At 42.6% G+C, this 19,403-nt stretch overlaps 1 pseudogene; it reads left to right on the top strand.

Annotated features, from left to right (window-relative positions):
• Nucleotides 1-18,463, top strand: part of LOC127916607 (target of Nesh-SH3-like) — a 31,111-nt pseudogene extending 12,648 nt beyond the window's left edge.
• The last annotated feature ends 940 nt before the right edge of the window (nucleotides 18,464-19,403 follow it).

The following is a 19,403-nucleotide window of genomic DNA, read 5'->3' as shown; positions in this document are numbered from 1 at the left end:
ATGAGAAAAGAAGGCAGAATTTTCCAAAGGTTAGAGTTTGCCATAAAGATGCACAGCTACTGTACAAGAATCAGCATGTTGTTTACTGTGCCTTGTTTGTCCCTCCCATGCAGACACTACACTGTCCGCTACAGGGAGAGGAACAGGAAGTGGATCTACCAGACCTGCCCCACCAGTGACACTGTGGTTGACAACCTGAAGCCCGACACCCCATATGAGTTTGGGGTCCGCTCCAACAAAGACGAACGCAGCGGAATCTGGAGCAAGCCTGTCATTCACAAAACCAACATGGGCGCAGGGTTGGGTAGGTTACTTTCTACATGTAATAGTTACTAGTTACCTGTCCAAAATTGTAGTCAGTAATGTAACTTTTGAATTACCCAAACTCAGTAACGTAATCTGATTACTTTCAGTTACTTTGGATTACTTTCCCCTTAAGAGGCATTAGAAGAAGACAAAAAGGAGCCATCAAACACATTTGTTGTGTCATCAAAGTGGTCTCTGACTTGTGGTCAGACATGCTCAAGTGGAACAAACGTAAACTCACCGGCTTCTTTTCAATGCTGAATTGAATGCCATGGAGAAAACAGAAAGGTGTCATAATGTATTTATTTTTTGAGCAAACATCCTTTCCTAATTTAAAAATAATCCAAAGAGGTAGTCATCTACTTTTTAAAACGTATCTGTAATCTGATTACAATATTTCAGCTGAAAATGTAACTGATTACATTGACAGTTACTTCCCAACCCTGCATGGGCGGTCTGTATATCATACTTAAGAAAATGAAAATCAGAGAGTTCAGGCAGTACCTCCTTGTTTTATTTTGAAGAAGTCTGTAAGAAGTCTTTGTGGCTCAAGAACAAAAAATAAAACATCCATATCATGTGAGCCATTTTGTGTTTTATTGTTCAAAAGATGACCTACCGACACTCTCTTCTCAGAATAGCAATTGTTTACATCTTCTTCTCCATGTTTTGCAGACAAAAGCGTCCAGAAACCCTACAAGCACCGGACCCCTATTGTGAAGCCAATGGTATGTGCTGTGTTTGTTGGCCATACAGCATAAGAACCTATGACCTACGGGACTCTCAGTCTCTATTAAATCGCTTCCACAGGCATACGTATTCTCACACTACAACTTTACCCTACCACTCATTTATTTTTCTTCAAGAAAATATATTTTTATTTCCTGCTGTCACTGTGGAGGGAGAATATACAAAGGTGGTGAGAGAGGGTGAGAAGCAGAGCATAGCTGAGTTGTATAAGACCAGAGTAGAGTCGATAAACTGCTGTCTACTTCCCCTGTCTGACCCCAGCACCCGGCCTGAGAGACTCTTTAACGTGGGTTTAAGAGGGTCACCCTCACAGCCCTGCTGTGACAGGCAGAACATCGCAAATCAACACATGACGCGCTCGCGCTGACATAGTCTTTTTGCCTACTCACAATCAATCAAATGTATTTATTTCTAAAGCCCTTTTTACATCAGCAGATCTCACAAAGAGCTATACAGAAACCCAGCCTCATCCTTTTTCCAATCTCTTTCATGGTGGCTATTTTGATTTTGCAGCTTATATGCAAGTGTGACTGTCATATGGCCCTTGTGCGTGCGTGTGTCAGTTAGGTTAAGTCAGGTATCAGTAGGTGAAGTGTAGACAGCAGACCATAAATGTTTTCTGGTGAAAGGGCTTTTCCAGGCAGAAGTCAGGAGTGATGTATGTGCCGTTAAGGAGGCTGAAGGGCACGTTAGGTACGCTAGATGTCTCAAGGGGAGACTCTCAGTGATGTATGTGCCGTTAAGGGAGGCTGAAGGGCACGTTAGGTACGCTAGATGTCTCAAGGAGATTCTCAGTGATGTATGTGCCAGTGAAGGGATGTTATGTACCGTTAAGGGATGTTTGAAGGGCACGTTAGGTACGCTAGATGTCTCAAGGGAGACTCTCAGTGATGTATGTGCCGTTGAAGGGCACGTTAGGGTACGGATGTTGAAGGGCTCGTTGTATGTCGCTGAATGTCTCAAGTGAGACTCTCCAGTAATGTAGCACTCAGGGAAACAGCACAAAGCACAACGCTATCCTCACCATGAAACGGAAACATGACTTTGCTTACGGCTAGCGTATTAGCGTTGACATATGAACTGTGGCTGTGGATCTGGTGGCAATAAAACCGTCCACCAACTGTATATTGTTTTTTGTTTCTCAGAAACCACCCATGTCCCGTGCACTTTTCCCACCTCGTCCAGGTAAGCCATTTCCGTGTAATCACTTGAAACCAGAACTTTTATATTATTATTATTATTATATATCCAACTGAAACAGCGAGTAATGCTACATGTCCATATGCATGTCCAGGGAACACCGTTACCTAAGCTTTATTCCAATGTACAGGAATGTAGATGTCATGATATTGTTCCAGGTGTATAAGTCCAGACAGCTAAATGCTACTTACCCTTGTTACACCTGCTTTCTGAGGATATAGCTGCATTTTACACTGTTTTAATATGGTAATGCCTTTACACTGTTTTAATAATTTAATATGCCTATGTAATGTAAAGTGTTGGTTTACAGCATCACTACTTTAGACATAGGGAGTATGTTGTAGCTACTTGAAATTCTGCCTATCTCCTCTTGATTCCCTTTCTCCCCCAGCTATTCACAATAAGACTCAGCCTAGACTCCCTCTGACCAAAAACCAAGGTTTCCCGGGAGCTCCCAAGACATCTTTTGGTGATTACTCTCTCTCTCATTCTAAAGCACTTCACTTTTCACATTGTTTTTTAATGTATTATTGTTGCCAAAAACACTACTATTTTCACTGTCTTTAAAGACCTTCTGTGGTCAAACACATTTCCTGCCCAACACCTTCGCTACCTTTGCACTTCGTTCCTATTCACACTTTATGAAACATGATATTATTTTCTACAGCACCACCAGACAGACACCTGGAATCTAAACCTGACCCCGCTCCAATGAGCCTCAATGGCCACAGTTCCCACTGGGTAAACAGCGACGGACATTTTGAATCATATCAAGCTTTATTCGTAGTCAGTCATCGCTTGGCTATGTCACTACGCTGCTGCGAGGGGAGGGGTGGGCTGGGGTGGGGGTGAGAACCGCAGCTGTTCATTGTGATTGGCTGCATGCTGGCATGCCTTGAGTCCACTGAGAGGTAGAAAGTCCCTGGATCGTGGAGATGATGGTGGCACAGGCGGTGCCGCCACAGAGTTGGAAGTATGCATAAGTTTCTGCCAGAGCAAATGCCAAGGACACGCATGACGGGGATTTTGTTTTGCTTAGACCTCAGGCGCTGTGAGAGGATTGGCTGCTTGTTTTCCTTCATACTGTATCAGTCCAACTCTGCACTTTACCTTTACCCTCTCTCTCTCTTCCCTCTTCCACTCTTTCTTTCTTTCTTTCTTTCTTTCTTTCTTTCTTTCTTTCTTTCTTTTTCTTTCTTTCTTTCTTTCTTTCTTTCTTTCTTTCTTTCTTTCTTTCTTTCTTTCTTTCACCCATAGCTCATCCATTGATCTATTCATCCATCCTGTTTCAATTGTTCTGCTGTTTGTTCTTCCCATGTCTATCCCCACAACCTCTGTGCTCTCTCTCTCTACAGCAGTGTCCATCATTTCATATGTTTGTGTCCACACACCATGACGTCTTTCTTGACATCAGCCATCTCAATCATCTCTCTCCATGTTTCATCCCTGTCATCTCATTGGTTTACAGAGTTGTTGCATTTAAAGCCAGTGGCAATGCTGGTTTAAACAGTCTGCATGACAACACTGCATGCAAAAAACGTGCTTCAATTTCCCATTCGGGAAAGGCAGCACAAAGTTGCCCTGTACCCCTTCTGTCCCTCTAAATACTCCTTCCAATTATATTTTCAAGACTTTCTGTGTGTATTTCAATGAGGTTCAACTACATTATGTGACAAAGTTAAATCAACCTGCATCCACTATTTAAAAAAGATAAATAACTACAATCTTATACAGTCAATGAAAGGCATTCAGAGACATTCATCTCAGAGCCAAAGAGATGGATTTGAATGCCTGTCTATGAACTGTTGATATTGACCTCAAATATTGGGCATCAAAATGTTCCATAAGGTACGTCCTTATGTGACTCCATAGATTTCAGTCCCCATAATCAAAGTTGACCTCCCTCTTCTCTCTCACCCAGACGGAGGAAACAGTATTAGAAATGCTTCCTCTCATCTCGTGGACCTCCCTCCTGCCCCCCCAACTCCTGCCCACCAAAACCCCCAGTACCTCCTCTGCCACCCCTGTCCTTAACAACCCCTCTCCACCCGGTGAAAAGCAACAGGGAAAGACCCAACCCAGGGGACCTACTAGCGCCACAGTGAAGACACATAACCCTTCCTCTGGTAATTTCCACCTTTCAACTCTCTTTTACATTCCCCTTCTTTTACAGTCTGTAATGTCATGTTAAGGGCATCAGAGTATACTCTGGCACACCTCAAAAAAGTGATCTAAAATGCCTAACTCTCTTCGGAGAAAACGCCTAGATGTTTACTGAAACATTTTTTATGAAGTGAGGCAGGAATCCTTTGCTTTCCTTTACTCAATGGGTAGTCTTCGAGAGTGCTGCCCGAGGAACAGATAGGCAAGGAAGCTCTAACTTGAATTTCTCTACAAACCACTGTAACCCAACCTTTCAGAAACAGATAAAATCATTTTTTCCCCACACAGCTCTCAGCGAATCACAGAAAGGAGCAGCACTGCTAACCCCCACCCTGGGCAGTGAGAAAGCCAATAATAACAACTTGGGTAACGATGACCTCATCGTATGAATGCCCTCACTGTGTTTTGCCGCAGCTGGTCTACGTACACTCCGCTGTCTGTCTGCTGTCCACGGTGTCAACGTCATCTCAGACCACAGCTTCAGTGTTGTTGTCCGGCTTCAATGCACACTCATTGGTCCACAGCTTCAGTGTTGTTGTCCAGCTTTAATGCACACTCATTGGTCCACAGCTTCAGTGTTGTTGTCCAGCTTTAATGCACACTCATTGGTCCACAGCTTCAGTGTTGTTGTCCAGCTTTAATGCACACTCATTGGTCCACAGATTCAGTGTTGTTGTCCAGCTTTAATGCACACTCATTGGTCCACAGCTTCAGTGTTGTTGTTCAGTTTTAATGCACACTCATTGGTCCACAGCTTCAGTGTTGTTGTCCAGCTTTAATGCACACTCATTGGTCCACAGCTTCAGTGTTGTTGTTCAGCTTTAATGCACACTCATTGGTCCACAGCTTCAGTGTTGTTGTCCAGCTTTAATGCACACTCATTGGTCCACAGGTCATGATCAGAAGTTGGACTGAATGCCCGTTATTGCACCATCCACCACATTATCAACCACATTACTGCATTATCCATATCTGCATGGCATACACAATCTGACAGTCATGGTTACGCTGCACTGCTTAGCCCCAGCAGCATCTATGACTCTATTCCTCAAGATTGTGGAAGCTTTAGGATGAAAAATGCTTGAAAAATCCTATCGTAAATATTGTTTACGTCACAAAATTAATTAAAAGTACACAAAAACATGCAACACTTATAACAACAAGGCTACAACAGTAGATGCCTTCAATCAAACTACACTATTGAATGCTGCAGATTTATTTGAGAGATCATTGATTGAATCATCCTCACTAACCCCACTATTCCACTCCTAAGGGCCGTGGCTCCCAGCACACCTGAATGGCACAACAGCATTGTCTTTAACATTGAAACTACACATTGTAACAGGTTCTACAATTGTTTTTGTGGTTTTCTAGGTCAAGGCAGCCAGAGAAATTTGAAACCCCATGGCCCGGCCATCATACTGATAGCCAGGACCATGAAGTCTCCTGCTGCCACAAACCCTCTCTTTCCCTTCACTGATGGCTCAAGACAAGATACCCCATCCTCCTCCTCCTCTTCTTCCTCATCCTCCTCCTCATCCCTTCTTCACAGGTCTAATAACTCATCACAGACCTCCGGAACACCAAGGGGTAATGGAATCTCTCTCCCTCCCCTTTTCCTTCCTTCCTCTCCTCATCCTCTTCTTCTTCCTGCTCCTATTCTTCCTGCTCCTCCTCTTCTTGCTCCTACTATCCTTTTTGGTTTTCTTGAAATCTGCCCTACCCCCACATACCCTGTGTAACCAGTGTGCGTGCAGTACTTCCTCCAAACCAACCACACATGTTGTCATATCATATCTGAGATTGAGGTCAGGCAAAGATTGCAGAGTTGGTTTGGCATCAAGTGCCTAATTTCACCTTGCACAACATGTAGAGAGCGTGATCGGTCATGTTTTCGACATTGCTTTTCATCTCCGTGGGCAAGATCTGTCCTGGCTGTCCAATCTATCCATCTCTCGACTCTCGCACCATCTGAAGAAGTCACTGCTACTTTTAGAAAGATCTGTCAGATACGGTCAGCATGTCGTAGATTCTGGTTGCAGCACGGGTCAGCCATGTTAAGACAGAGCTTTCCACTGTCTTTGGGGAAACACGTTGTTTACTTGAGGCTGAAGCTCTGTCAGGACTCTCCACTGGTCCATCACCTACTGTATAACACGCTACCTTTCCACACAAAATCACATCTGTTTTTGTCCTGTCTTTTTTTCTTCTATTTATTTTCCTCCTCACAAGGCCAGTTGGGAGATTCATCTCAAATCTGTTTCTTTCCTGAAGAATTAAGTCTCAGCTAACAATACTAGCCGATTCAGTGTTGTTGTGCAGCTTTAATGCACACTCATTGGTCCACTGCTTCAGTGTTGTTGTCCAGCTTTAACGCACACTCATTGGTCCACAGCTTCAGTGTTGTTGTGCAGCTTTAATGCAGACTCATTGGTCCACTGCTTCAGTGTTGTTGTCCAGCTTTAATGCACACTCATGGGGTCACAGCTTCAGTGTTGTTGTCCAGTTTTAATGCACACTCATTGGTGCACAGCTTCAGTGTTGTTGTCCGGCTTTAATGCACACTCATTGGTCCACAGCTTCAGTGTTGTTGTCCAGTTTTAATGCACACTCATTGGTGCACAGCTTCAGTGTTGTTGTCCAGCTTTAATGCACACTCATTGGTCCACAGCTTCAGTGTTGTTGTCCAGCTTTAATGCACACTCATTGGTCCACAGCTTCAGTGTTGTTGTCCAGCTTTAATGCACACTCTTTGGTCCACAGGTCATGATCAGGAGTTGGACTGAATGCCCGTTATTGCACCATCCACCACATTATCAACCACATTACTGCATTATCCATATCTGCATGGCATACACAATCTGACAGTCATGGTTACGCTGCACTGCTTAGCCCCAGCAGCATCTATGACTCTATTCCTCAAGATCGTGGAAGCTTTAGGATGAAAAATGCTTGAAAAATCCTATCGTAAATATTGTTTACGTCACAAAATTAATTTAAAGTACACAAAAAACATGCAACACTTATAACAACAAGGCTAACATGAGTTAAGAGCTCATGTTAGGGAACTACAGTAGATGCCTTCAATCAAACTACACTATTGAATGCTGCAGATTTATTTGAGAGATCATTGATTGAATCATCCTCACGAACCCCACTATTCCACTCCTAAGGGCCGTGGCTCTGTAGTTCCCCTAACACCTGAATGGCACAACAAATGTGTCTTTAACAGACATTGAAACTACACATTGTAACAGGTTCTACAATTGTTTTTGTGGTTTTCTAGGTCAAGGCAGCCAGAGAAATTTGAAACCCCATGGCCCGGCCATCACACTGATAGGCAGGACCATGAAGTCTCCTGCTGCCACAAACCCTCTCTTTCCCTTCACTGATGGCTCAAGACAAGATTCCCCTTCCTCTTCCTCATCCCTTCTTCGTAGGGCTAATAACTCATCACAGACCTCCAGGACACCAGGGGGTAATGGAATCTCTCTGTCCCCTTTTCTTCTCCTCCACTTCCTCCTCCTCTTCCTCATCTCCTCCTCCTCCTCCTCCTCTTCCTCCTAATATGTCATCTCTGTGTGGTGTTCTTGAAATCCTCTCTAGCCCCACAAACCCTGTGTAAAAAGTGTGCAGGACTTCCTCCAAACCAACCAGAAATGTTGTCATATCTGGGCAGAGATTGAGGTCAGGCAAAGATTGCAGAGTTGGTTCGGCATCAAGTGCCTAATTTCACCCTGCACAACATGTGGAGAGTGTGATCAGTCACGCATCGACGTAGCTTGTCATCTTCGCGGTCAAGATTTGTCCTGGCTGTCCAATCTATCCATCTCTCGACTCTCCACCATCTGAAGAAGTCACTGCTACTTTTAGAAAGATCTGTCAGATACGGTCAGCATGTCGTAGATTCTGGTTGCAGCACGGGTCAGCCATGTTAAGACAGAGCTTTCCACTGTCTTTGGGGAAACACGTTGTTTACTTGAGGCTGAAGCTCTGACAGGACTCTCCACTGGTCCATCTCCTCCTTTTCCTATTTATTTTCCTCCTCACAAGGCCTGTTGGGAGATTCATCTTTAATCTCTTTTTTTCCTGAAGAATTAATTAAGTCTGAGCTAACAAAACTAGCTGCTTTTTCCATAACAGTCACTCTTCTTCTCCACAGCCAATGGTAAGCATCACAAAGGAACCGGCCTCCCCAAACCAGTCGTTTGGAACAGACTGAGAATGGGTAAAAAGAGCTGATATTTCTCCTCTGTGTCTCTCATCCATTAACCCATACAGTTTGTTGGCGTTGTGGCGGCATCATCAACCAATATCGGTGTCCTTCACCCATTCATTTTGTTTGTCAATAATGTGTCTGTCTAACCATCCATCCATTCATCAGCCCGTCAGTCTGTCTATCCATACGTTGCCATCTGTCCAAGGGTCTTGGTGTTCTTGGTTTTAATGCAAGCTTCTGCAGATTCAATGCTGTTGCTGGCTTCAAAGCTTATGACAGCGAGTAATCAAAGGGGTATTAAGTAATCACTGCTCTTTTTAGGGAGGTACGCCTGTGTCAGTACCCATTTGTGGTGGTGGGGAAACTCAGTTCATGTTTTCCAGGCAGAAACTGAAGCAGTTTCACAGGTCTTCAAAGATCAGGCTCTTTGTATGCCGAGCTACATAACCAATGCTGTTTCTCTGTCACAAACTGGCAAACTGGAAGTCAAATCAATGTTGAGCTGCTTATAGTTGGGTTTCACCCTGCGCATGATTGTATGCATGTCAGTCCTGTACTGTCCTCATTGAGCATGAGATGTGGTTGGGTTGTCTATCATCATCATTCACTCTATGTTTGTGCTCTGTTTCATGTTATGGTCATTTGGTTGTGTCTTTACTGATAATGCAAGACAGTGGAATACTCAAGGATGATTCTTTGAAAGATATGAATTGATATGTTCAGATATCATCGATGTCTTCAAGTGTCTGGACCTGCCACGTTTCCCTCAAAGACACAATAGGTTTGGGAATAGGTTTTAATCTTAGTACTTTTCCTGCAGCAAACACAAACAACTCGCTGTTGGAGGACATAAACCCTGATGTTTTGGGCCGTTCAGGCTTCTCTTCCATTGAGGACCAGTTCTATGGTAAAATGGCATGAATCCAGTCTTATCTGCACCCAGCGCAAAGCTAGCCCTGCCCACACTGACACACACTAGCTTCCATCGCCACCATTTCCGCCCAGACTGCATGAGTCGGCCATGTTGGATGTAAAATACGTCTTGTTTTGATCAAAACACTGGACGACCATCACTAAGAATTCGACCAAAGGCTTCAGTTCAGCCGGGCCTTTGGAAAATACTTTCCTTTTTTGGAAAGTATGACGTCTGAGGGTCATTAGCTTATTTTTAAGAACCTTATTTTGGCGTGTTTCTCACCAAGCATTGCACTTTCTCTTACCACATGTTAAGAAATAAAGTGTTCTATAATAGCCCTGCCGCCGTGTAATGAACTTGACGTTTTGTTTGGAGGGCGGCTCAAATGTTATTTTCATCTATTTTCCTGGGTAGGTTCCACATGCTTCTTGCCTGATTGCAAGTATTGACTTAAGAAGAACAATAATCTTCACAGGCTAGTGCATCACTGTGGAGGTGCCAGTGTTTAGAGTACCCATCATGCAATCAGGAGAGCATGGCATCAGCTTTTCATCAGCTACAGGAATTCAATGTTTGCATTTGGTTACAGATTTGTGTTTGTATGAACTAGACTTAGTGGACTAATATTTTTGCATGAGTAGACTGGTCACAGTGCAAAGGCAGAAAAAGTCAGCAGTCAATAATGATTGTGTTTGGTGGCTTGTCACTTGATCATGCAGTCCCCTATGATCAAGGTTCACTGCATGTTCTGTACCCTGTGAAACATTTGTAATCTTGATCTATGCTGGTTCCATGTGGCTAGAAAAATGCTATGTTTTAAGATTACATAGAACACTGTCATTGCAGAGAAATATCTATTCTTACTCCGATTTCAGTAGAGTCACAGTTTTATAAATGTATAACATATGCTGTCCTGAATGACAGCATAAAAAAAAAAGTTCGGGAAAGCTTTTCTTTTTAAGTAGAACCATGTTTTCTAGAAACTGTAGAGTTGGATAAAGCAGTGCTAACTGCAAACTGGCAGTATTTCAAACATGGATATTTTACATGTAATTGATGGAAAGTAATGGACCCATATTGTTTTATATTACCAGCTAAAATGTTTCAGAGCTACACCAGCTTTTTTATGTACTGGGGCTTTGCATTTAGCATATTTTCTTAGGGATTAGGAACAATTCCTTGATTGTGAAGAATTTGGCCTCAGTGCAACAGAGCACTAATTGGCAACAGGTTAAGCATTTCGTTCTGGGTAACTTTCAGAACATGTGTAAAACCTCAAGGAATTACAAAGGATTGTTCATGTTTTAAGGTTCATTGGGCGCAGGGTATGAGGTTTTACCATTCATTTATTTATACAGTCCATATAGAGTTCCTTCCAATAATGTTCCACAGCTCATGGTCATCAGTATGATGTGCTATCTATAACCTAAAGGGTTATTCTGCTGTCCTCCATAGGAGAACCCTTTTTGGTTCCAGGTGTAACCTATTAGGTTCCATGTAGAAGCCTTTACACAAAGAGTTTACCTGGATTCAAAAGTGTTCTCCTATGGGGACAGCAGAAGAACCCTTTTTGGAAAGCTTTTCTCTCTAACAGTGTATGACAGATGGTGCATGTCAGATACGTGATGAAATCCTGATGTAGGATTTTCTCTAGATATTGCCGATTGTGTCAACAATGGTCAAGGAATTTAGGTTATTCTACAAGTGGCGGTGAAAGAGTGTTCCACTGTTTTTCATTTAAGATGATCTCTTCAAGGCAAATAATGCCATCAGAGAGACAAAGGAATGGTTCTCGCAGAAATTGTAATGTTTAGTGATTATGTGATTGACTGTTGTTTCCTTTGATTTCTATTTTTCAGGATCTCGTCCGTCCATTCCTGTCAACAAAAAGACCAACCTGGTTGGCAAACCTGGTGATATGAGTAAGGTTTAGTTGGTTGTAATAATAACACATAATTGAACATTGAGCAGTTTTCTATACATCATCCACTGCCTGAAATGGGGGTATACACACAGTTCCCAAACTCCATTATAAACCAGCTGTTAGTGAAAGAGTATTTTGTCATCATGAAGTTTGTCATTTGGCTGAGCTTATGTTTACAACCTCGAAAGGCACCTTTCCTCTAAACAAATATAGAAATATTGAGAAAGCCAAGAAAAACAACAAACCTTTTTTTGTTTGTAAACTCTGTGCGTTGCCAAACTCTGTTCTCTACAGACAAGCTGAATGTCTTGAAGCAAACAGACAAGGCCTCCATTTTGAAGAAGTTTCCATCAGTGACGACTAAACCTGTCAAGCAAGACCGCAGACACACAACAACGACTGCACCATCAGCCAACGGTATAACCGATCACAATTCAGAGCTAAATTATGTCCTAAGAAAACCTACATTATTGGTGCCCCATATGAGGACAATCCTTAAATGTGTTTTGTGGAGCTCTAAAGCATATCCTTGTCCTTTCTCATCCTCTCACAGACATCTGGTTTGAAACCTGGGAGAACTCCTCATTATTCAGCTCCCTACCAGCCTCTGGACGTGGACGCATTGGGAAAGAAACGTTTGTTGGTACGTAAAAACCCTTCTTGTAACTATCATGTACTTCTATTGTCCCGGACAGAAAATTACTAAATGGTTGTTTTGAACCAGCAGTGCAGGGATCCTTTAAATGTGATCTCTCTTCCCTAAGCACCCCATGTAGTCTACAAGACGGACAAGAAACCAGACGAGCCTTGTTCCATCACCACCTCTCTCAGCTACTTCCCAGAGGAGGAGGGCGGGGGAGACAAACGTGACAGCCCCGCCCAAGTCTCCGCCCTACAACCTCACCGTGGTAACGGTGGAGGGATGCCCCTCCTTCATCATTCTAGACTGGGAAAAGACAGACAACGACACCACAGGTGGGGAGAGTGGGACACTGTACCTGTCTATGTACTCAACTACAATGCAAATGCATAGTAACATACACCACCGTTCAAAAGTTTGGGGGAAATGTAGAAATGGAATTGTTTTCAAAGAAAAGCACCCCCAAAAAGTCCATTAATAAAATAACATCAAATTGATCCGAAATACAGAGTACAATAGATATTGTTAATGTTATAAATGAGTATTGTAGCTGGAAATGGCAGATGTTTTTGGGAATATCTAAATAGGCGTACAGAGGCCCATTATCAGCAACCATCACTCCTGTGTTCCAATGGCATGTTGTGTTATCTAATCCAAGTTTATCATTTTAAAAAGGCTAATTGATCATTAGAAAACCCTTTTGCAATTATGTTAGCACAGCTGAAAACTGTTGTCCTGATAAATAAAGCAAGAGCAAGAGGACAAGTACATTAGAGTGTCTAGTTTGAGAAGGCCAGCATCCTGGAGTCGCCTCTTCACTGTTGACGTTGAGACTGGTGTTTTGCAGGCACTATTTAATGAAGCTGCCAGTTGAGGACTTCATTTCGTCTGTTTCTCAAACTAGACACTCTAATGTACTTGTCCTCTTGCTCAGTTGTGCACCGGGGCCTCCCACTCTCTTTCTATTCTGGTTAGCTCCAGTTTGCTCTGTTCCGTGAAGGGAGTAGTACACAGCATTGTATGAGATCTTCCGTTTCTTGGCCATTTCTCGCATGGAATAGCCTTAATTTCTCAGAACAAGAATAGACTGACGAGTTTCAGAAGAAAGTTCTTTGTTTCTGCCCATTTTGAGCCTGTAATCGAATCCAGAAATACTGATGCACCAGATACTCAACTAGTCTAAAGAAGGCCAGTTTTATTGCTTCTTTAATCATTACAACAGTTTTCCGCTGTGCTAACATAATTGCAAAAGGGTTTTCTTATGATCAATTAGTTAATCTAAGTGTATCATTTTACAAGGCTAACACAACGTGCCATTGGAACACAGGAGTGGACGGTTGCTGACAATGGGCCTCTGTATGCTTATGTAGATATTCTATTAAAAATCTGCCATTTCCAGCTACAATAGTCATTTACAACATTTAACAATGTCTACACTGTATTTCTGATCAATTTGATGTTATTTTAATGGACAAAAATAATCTTTGAAAAACATGGACATTTCTATGTGACCACAAACTTTTTAACGGTAGTGTACATTAGAAAGTGTGACTCTGAATATTGGGATACTTGGTAAATTCTTGAATTCAACAGTGATTTCCTGGTTGTTGTGTAGAATATGAGGGTCATCTCCACAACGAAGGGACCAGATGGTACTCAGGTGTCCATCCTGACCACCAACCAGACTCACACTGCAGTAGAGAACCTCAACCCCGAGCAGGTATATAACATAACATCTTTGTGCCTGTGTTTCAGATTGATACAACACATTGTATTCTCTCGGTATGCTCTCTCTCAGTCCTCAGACGGTAGCTTTTTCAGAGCTTTGAAAAAGTATGAAAATGCATGCACTCGCTACCGTAAGTCTGCTAAATAACTCAAATGTAAATGTTTGTAAAACTTATACTATCTGAAAGGCTTTCGTTCATGGAAATAATACAACATTTTAATTATTCATTGTATTATTACTACTTTTGTCAGAAGGATAAGCTAGCTAGCTATGTCTGGTTAAGATCAGGACCTGCACTTCTCTCTGGCGTAGTTGGAGAAAGAAAGGTTCTTCACGTGTGGAGAGCAGAGGAGGGCCGCCACGCTCCCTAGGTTTTTAATGAAGCCTGAATATGGGACTATTTGACATTAAAGAAGTGATAGAATATGAACCAGGGCTTCCTGTGAGCTGAGCCTGCTGAGGCTGCTGGCACGTGGTGGACCAATCGCTGTGTCTGAACATCTCATATGGAGGAGACATTAGCGGGAGGGACTCTGGCTCTCTGGACTGCACTGTCGAGAGAAGAGATAAATAGGGAGGCAATACTAGAGCCTTCCCTCGCTGTAACAACAAGGCCGAACAAGAATACACTACGTTTCCATCAAAATACTGTGTCCACTTTAAACGTTTGAGGATTAGAGGAAAATCTGATTCTGTGGAAATGATTGCTTGCAATTGGAAATGGAGCGGAAATTGGAATCTGGAGCGAGTCGGTAGGATAATCGCTGTGAGACCTTCTGATAGTGACACTTCCTGCTCTTACCTCACAGCTACGAGTTCAAGGTGAAACCCAGAACGAGCTTGGAGAAGAGCCACCCAGTGAGCCTGTGTCCTTCAACACTGAATCAGGTACAGTATGGGCCACGTTGTTTTCTAGGCCAGCACTAATAGGCCTCATTAAACGACACTTGGTGATTGGTGATTGGTGATTGGTGATTGGTTGTTTCGTTGAATTGCTGACTTACATCATTACCTAATCAGGAGTCAGTTAAAAGTTCAAGAGCCACATCTGGCCTTTTGCGTAGGCCATCTGTTGACAAGGTCAGGCATTTGGCGTTAAACAAACAAACAAGCATTCACTAAAATACGCACATACAAACGTACTAACGCACAGCCTCGTCAGCCAGCTCCAGTCATGTCTGGCGGTCCACCACTTACCGGTGTAGGGGTCTGTAATTAACTAGCTGTTATTAACCTAATGATTTCAGCATGGCCCCTCCATTTCCATAACATTGGCTGCTGCCTCTCCATGTAAACTGCCTCCAACCCCAGGAGTGCTGTCGGCTGCCAGCTCTCCCTCATCCTGCATTGCAGCTCACAACACACTCAATCAAACTCACAAATACAACAGCTTATCATAAATGAATGGCTAGTAGGGAATCAGGTCATTTTTATGTTTCTGGGAGGACCTCACCGCTGGGCCTCATTGGCTCACAGAGGCTTACCCTCTATGTGAGAGATGATGAGGAGTTTGAAGGCAAATGATTTGTCCTGGAGTCTCCTGGAGTCCCACACTACCATATCAGACTGGCTCTTCAGTGCCAGAGTGGACTAAATTACTTTCCGTAGATTTTGTATGGCTTTCCTACAAGACGTGTGGTTTGTGGTTTTTTATTTAGGAGAATCACCAACTTATTTCAAAATCATTTTGGGAACCATTTCTACAGTCTATTCTGAGAAGAAGACATTTGAAAGCACCTACTAACTCACATTTCTCTCTCTGCCTCTTTTTCTTCATCTCTCCATCCCTCCGTCCTGCAGCGGACCCACGTGTGAGTGAGAATGTCTCAGGTAAGCCCCTCAGTCTGTGGTCTGTCCTGAGCACCGGTCCCAGGTGACACATTCCACCAGGCTGAATGAATGGATGATCTAAGGAAGGTCTGGCCTGGCACAGTGAGAGTCTGTGGAGACTCAGGCCACCGTGCCCCAGTGCAGCAGTACACTGCTCTCCATCCAATATCTATGAGCTCACTTCTTCCACGCCCAACTCACAGCCAGACCAAACATTTACACAGCTAAATGAATGGAGACATTTTATTTTCCATTTCATTTCATCAGTAGTAAAGGCTGTGATACACTAAAAGATAACTCTGATTGGGAATGCAAATATACATTTGGGCTTCTACTCATCTCTATTTTCTTAATTATTATCTTTGTTTCATGATTCATGCCTTTGATATTCCACGTTCTAATATTTTGTTAACTATTTCCTGTAGGAAAAGATGCCATCTGGACCCAGTTCCCCTTCAAGACAGACTCATACTCGGAGTGCAATGGCAAGCAGTACGTAAAAGGACCTGGTACCGCAAGTTTGTGGGCATCCAGCTCTGCAACTCCCTCCGATACAAGATATATCTGAGTGATTCTCTCAACGGTCAGTTCTGCTTCCCGCGCTCGGTGTCTATAGTACAGAACAGAACAGAACGGTAGATCAGTTTAAATTGCCATCCCATCCGACAACTTTTTCCCTAATAACTTTACAGGTAAATTTTACAACATTGGGGACCAGACTGGCCATGGTGAGGACCACTGTCAGTTTGTAGACTCGTTCCTGGATGGGAGGACAGGAAACCAAGTCAGGGCTGACCAGCTGCCAGCAAGAGAAGGTACAAGCTACAGCACTGACACATCGATCTTTCAATTGTTGAAATGAGAACCTGTTGAGAATATGCTTAATATCCATGCCTGAAAACAACTACATTTTCACAATGTCTAAAACGACTCAAGGTTCAGCCCCTCACCTCATTTTGTCTGTTACATACAGGGTATTACAGGGCTATGAGACAAGAGCCGGTCAACTTTGGTCAGATAGGAGGGAACTCTCACGTCACCTACGTGTCATGGTATGAGTGTGGAACGGCCATTCCTGGCAAATGGTAGGACCCCCCAAAGCTGTCTGTGGAGAAGCCCGAAGGATATACAGTACATATCAAACCGTCTGGGAAGGTGACAGGAGGGGTCCTTCTACACATCCAATCAGTCTCTGGATGCTACATATCCCCATCCAGCCGCCTCCGAACCCCGGCCATGTAAAAACGTGTACAGGATCTCCATGTCAGGTTAATATAATGTCCATATGTAATAGCCTTATCTTATTTATCAAACATGACAAAAAGGCAAAGGGATAAAAAGAACATAGTATGAGATAGATGGAGAAACTTCTAACTAACAGTGTGAGGTAACAAACATACAGTAGGTATCTTTTTTGTTTTAATAATGGGAAGCTGGCTCCCTGAAACTTATTTTGATAACGTGTATAATATTATTTATCAAAGTGTTTGATGCCATGTTCCGAGTTCTAGGAAATGGGTTATAATGCAACGCTTTTGCTGTACAGTACGAGTTGTAGAGTTTCAGACAACCTGCCGGAATTTCATGGTTTAATTCAGTGACCGATTCATGGTGCAAGAATTGTCCCATAATTTGGTCAGTCTTAGGGCTCTATTCAATCCCGTATCGCTGAAGCTCAGTGTTGCGGCGCGATTGAAATTTAAAGGCAATATTCCCGAGTTAGCGGAGACTGCATTCATGGTAAACGGTTCAATGGGAAATTACCTTCACGTTTCCATCACACAATCTGTATCGCTTCAGCGAAACAAATTGAATCCAGCCCTAGTTCATTATATACACCTTCAGAGAAGATAATGCTGTAAATATTAACATGAAGTCCACTCTCACACATATCCACTAACCAGTGGAGGCTGCTGAGGAGGACGGCTCATAATAATGGCTGGAACGGAGTGAACGGAATGGCATTAAACATATGGAAACCATGTATTTGAAAACATTGCACTAATTCCCCTCCAGTCATTACCACGAGCCCGTCCTCCCCAATTAAAGTGCCACCAACCTCCTGTGCCAGTAGTTCATTGTATGAATGTTGACCGCGCAATGGCACATGGCGAACCTGCATCTTCCCCTCGCAGTCACCTAAAACCAAAAAGGAAAATAAGCACACACGCAGAGGACGTCTCGCACCAAACCAATATTTCTCCTTCATTAGCCCTGATATATGGGGTGGCTGTGCATGGGAGGTCTTTACATTTGTATTTTGCACAGCATAAATGTATTTATATGTATATGGAGAGAAAGTATTTTTTGCAACTAACTTTTTCAAAAGACACGTCCCTTAAAGCGAACGCTCATACTTCACAGTGTTCCACTGGCAACATTTTACATCCTCTGATACAACACGTTGTATATATATCATGTTGGAAAATAAGAGGGATGGATATCTTATCTTCTTAGTAGCCTTGATAAATGGTACAGAGAGGAGTCCTGTTGAATGATTTCTTAGTTTTGTACAAAAATACACTTTTGGCTCAATGCGCTTGCAGATCAGTGTTTTCATACTTATTTTTTATGGAAAATGTTTGTTATATGGAACTGTACTCTTGTTTTTTTAAACATACTTTCATTTCTGTATCTATTTTCAATAATAAAAACAGAAGTTCTGTTACTTTTTTATTTAAAAAAATATGTCCTTGCCATTTTTCACTTTGGGTAACTAGAGTGATAGTGTTTTCCAGTTGAAGGAGCGTACAGGTGGAACTTGAAAAATAAACTGCCTTCCTTAACTGGGCTGCTCTGTTTCATCCATAGAATTTCTATTAGGTCTAAAAGAAAATGTAGTGGTTTTTATGGTCTGTCTGTGTTGACATGAGATGTTGACCACCACTGAGCCGATCCCCTTACAGCTCATACATCCTGGTGTACTTTCCCCATGTCAGAGTAGAACCACATCGCCAATTAGAAAGATCAACAGACATCCATGGATTACCACGCTTTTCCAGAGAGAGCCCAACGAACGCCAAATTCAACACAGGGACATTCTTCCAAATCGCAGGGGCAAGGGGAAAAAAGGCTCTCATTGTCTGTATTAGCTTTCAAGAGAAAGTTATAGTCTGGGCATAACAGCTCATGTCACATCAAGGTGGAGCGTTCCCTCAAATAGGACAGTAGTCTGATCCCAGGAACCTGACTGCATCTGCCACAGCTGACCTACATACACTTTTAGAAGTAGTCTTTCAAAAGGAAGTTCAAGTTATGTCACTCTCATACAAAACCAACAGGCTAAATACTGCTAAAATAAACACTATACAAAACCGACAGGTTAAATACTGTAACCACTTCATACAAAACCGACACGTTAAATACTGCTAAACTAACCACTTCATACAAAACCAACAGGCTAAATACTGCTAAACTAACCACTACATACAAAACCAAAAGGCTAAATACTGCTAAACTAACCAACATACAAAACCAACAGGCTAAATACTGCTAAACTAACCACTTCATACAAAACCAACAGGCTAAATACTGCTAAACTAACCACTTCATACAAAACCAACAGGCTAAATACTGCTAAACTAACCACTTCATACAAAACCAAAAGGCTAAATACTGCTAAACTAACCACTACATACAAAACCAACAGGCTAAATACTGCTAAACTAACCACTACATACAAAACCAACAGGCTAAATACTGCTAAACTAACCACTTCATACAAAA

The sequence above is a fragment of the Oncorhynchus keta genome, chromosome 37 (assembly GCF_023373465.1).
Source record: "Oncorhynchus keta strain PuntledgeMale-10-30-2019 chromosome 37, Oket_V2, whole genome shotgun sequence".
NCBI lineage: Eukaryota > Metazoa > Chordata > Actinopteri > Salmoniformes > Salmonidae > Oncorhynchus > Oncorhynchus keta.
The sequence above is the reverse complement of the archived record's forward strand: the minus strand, read 5'-3'. Positions and strand labels throughout refer to the sequence as shown.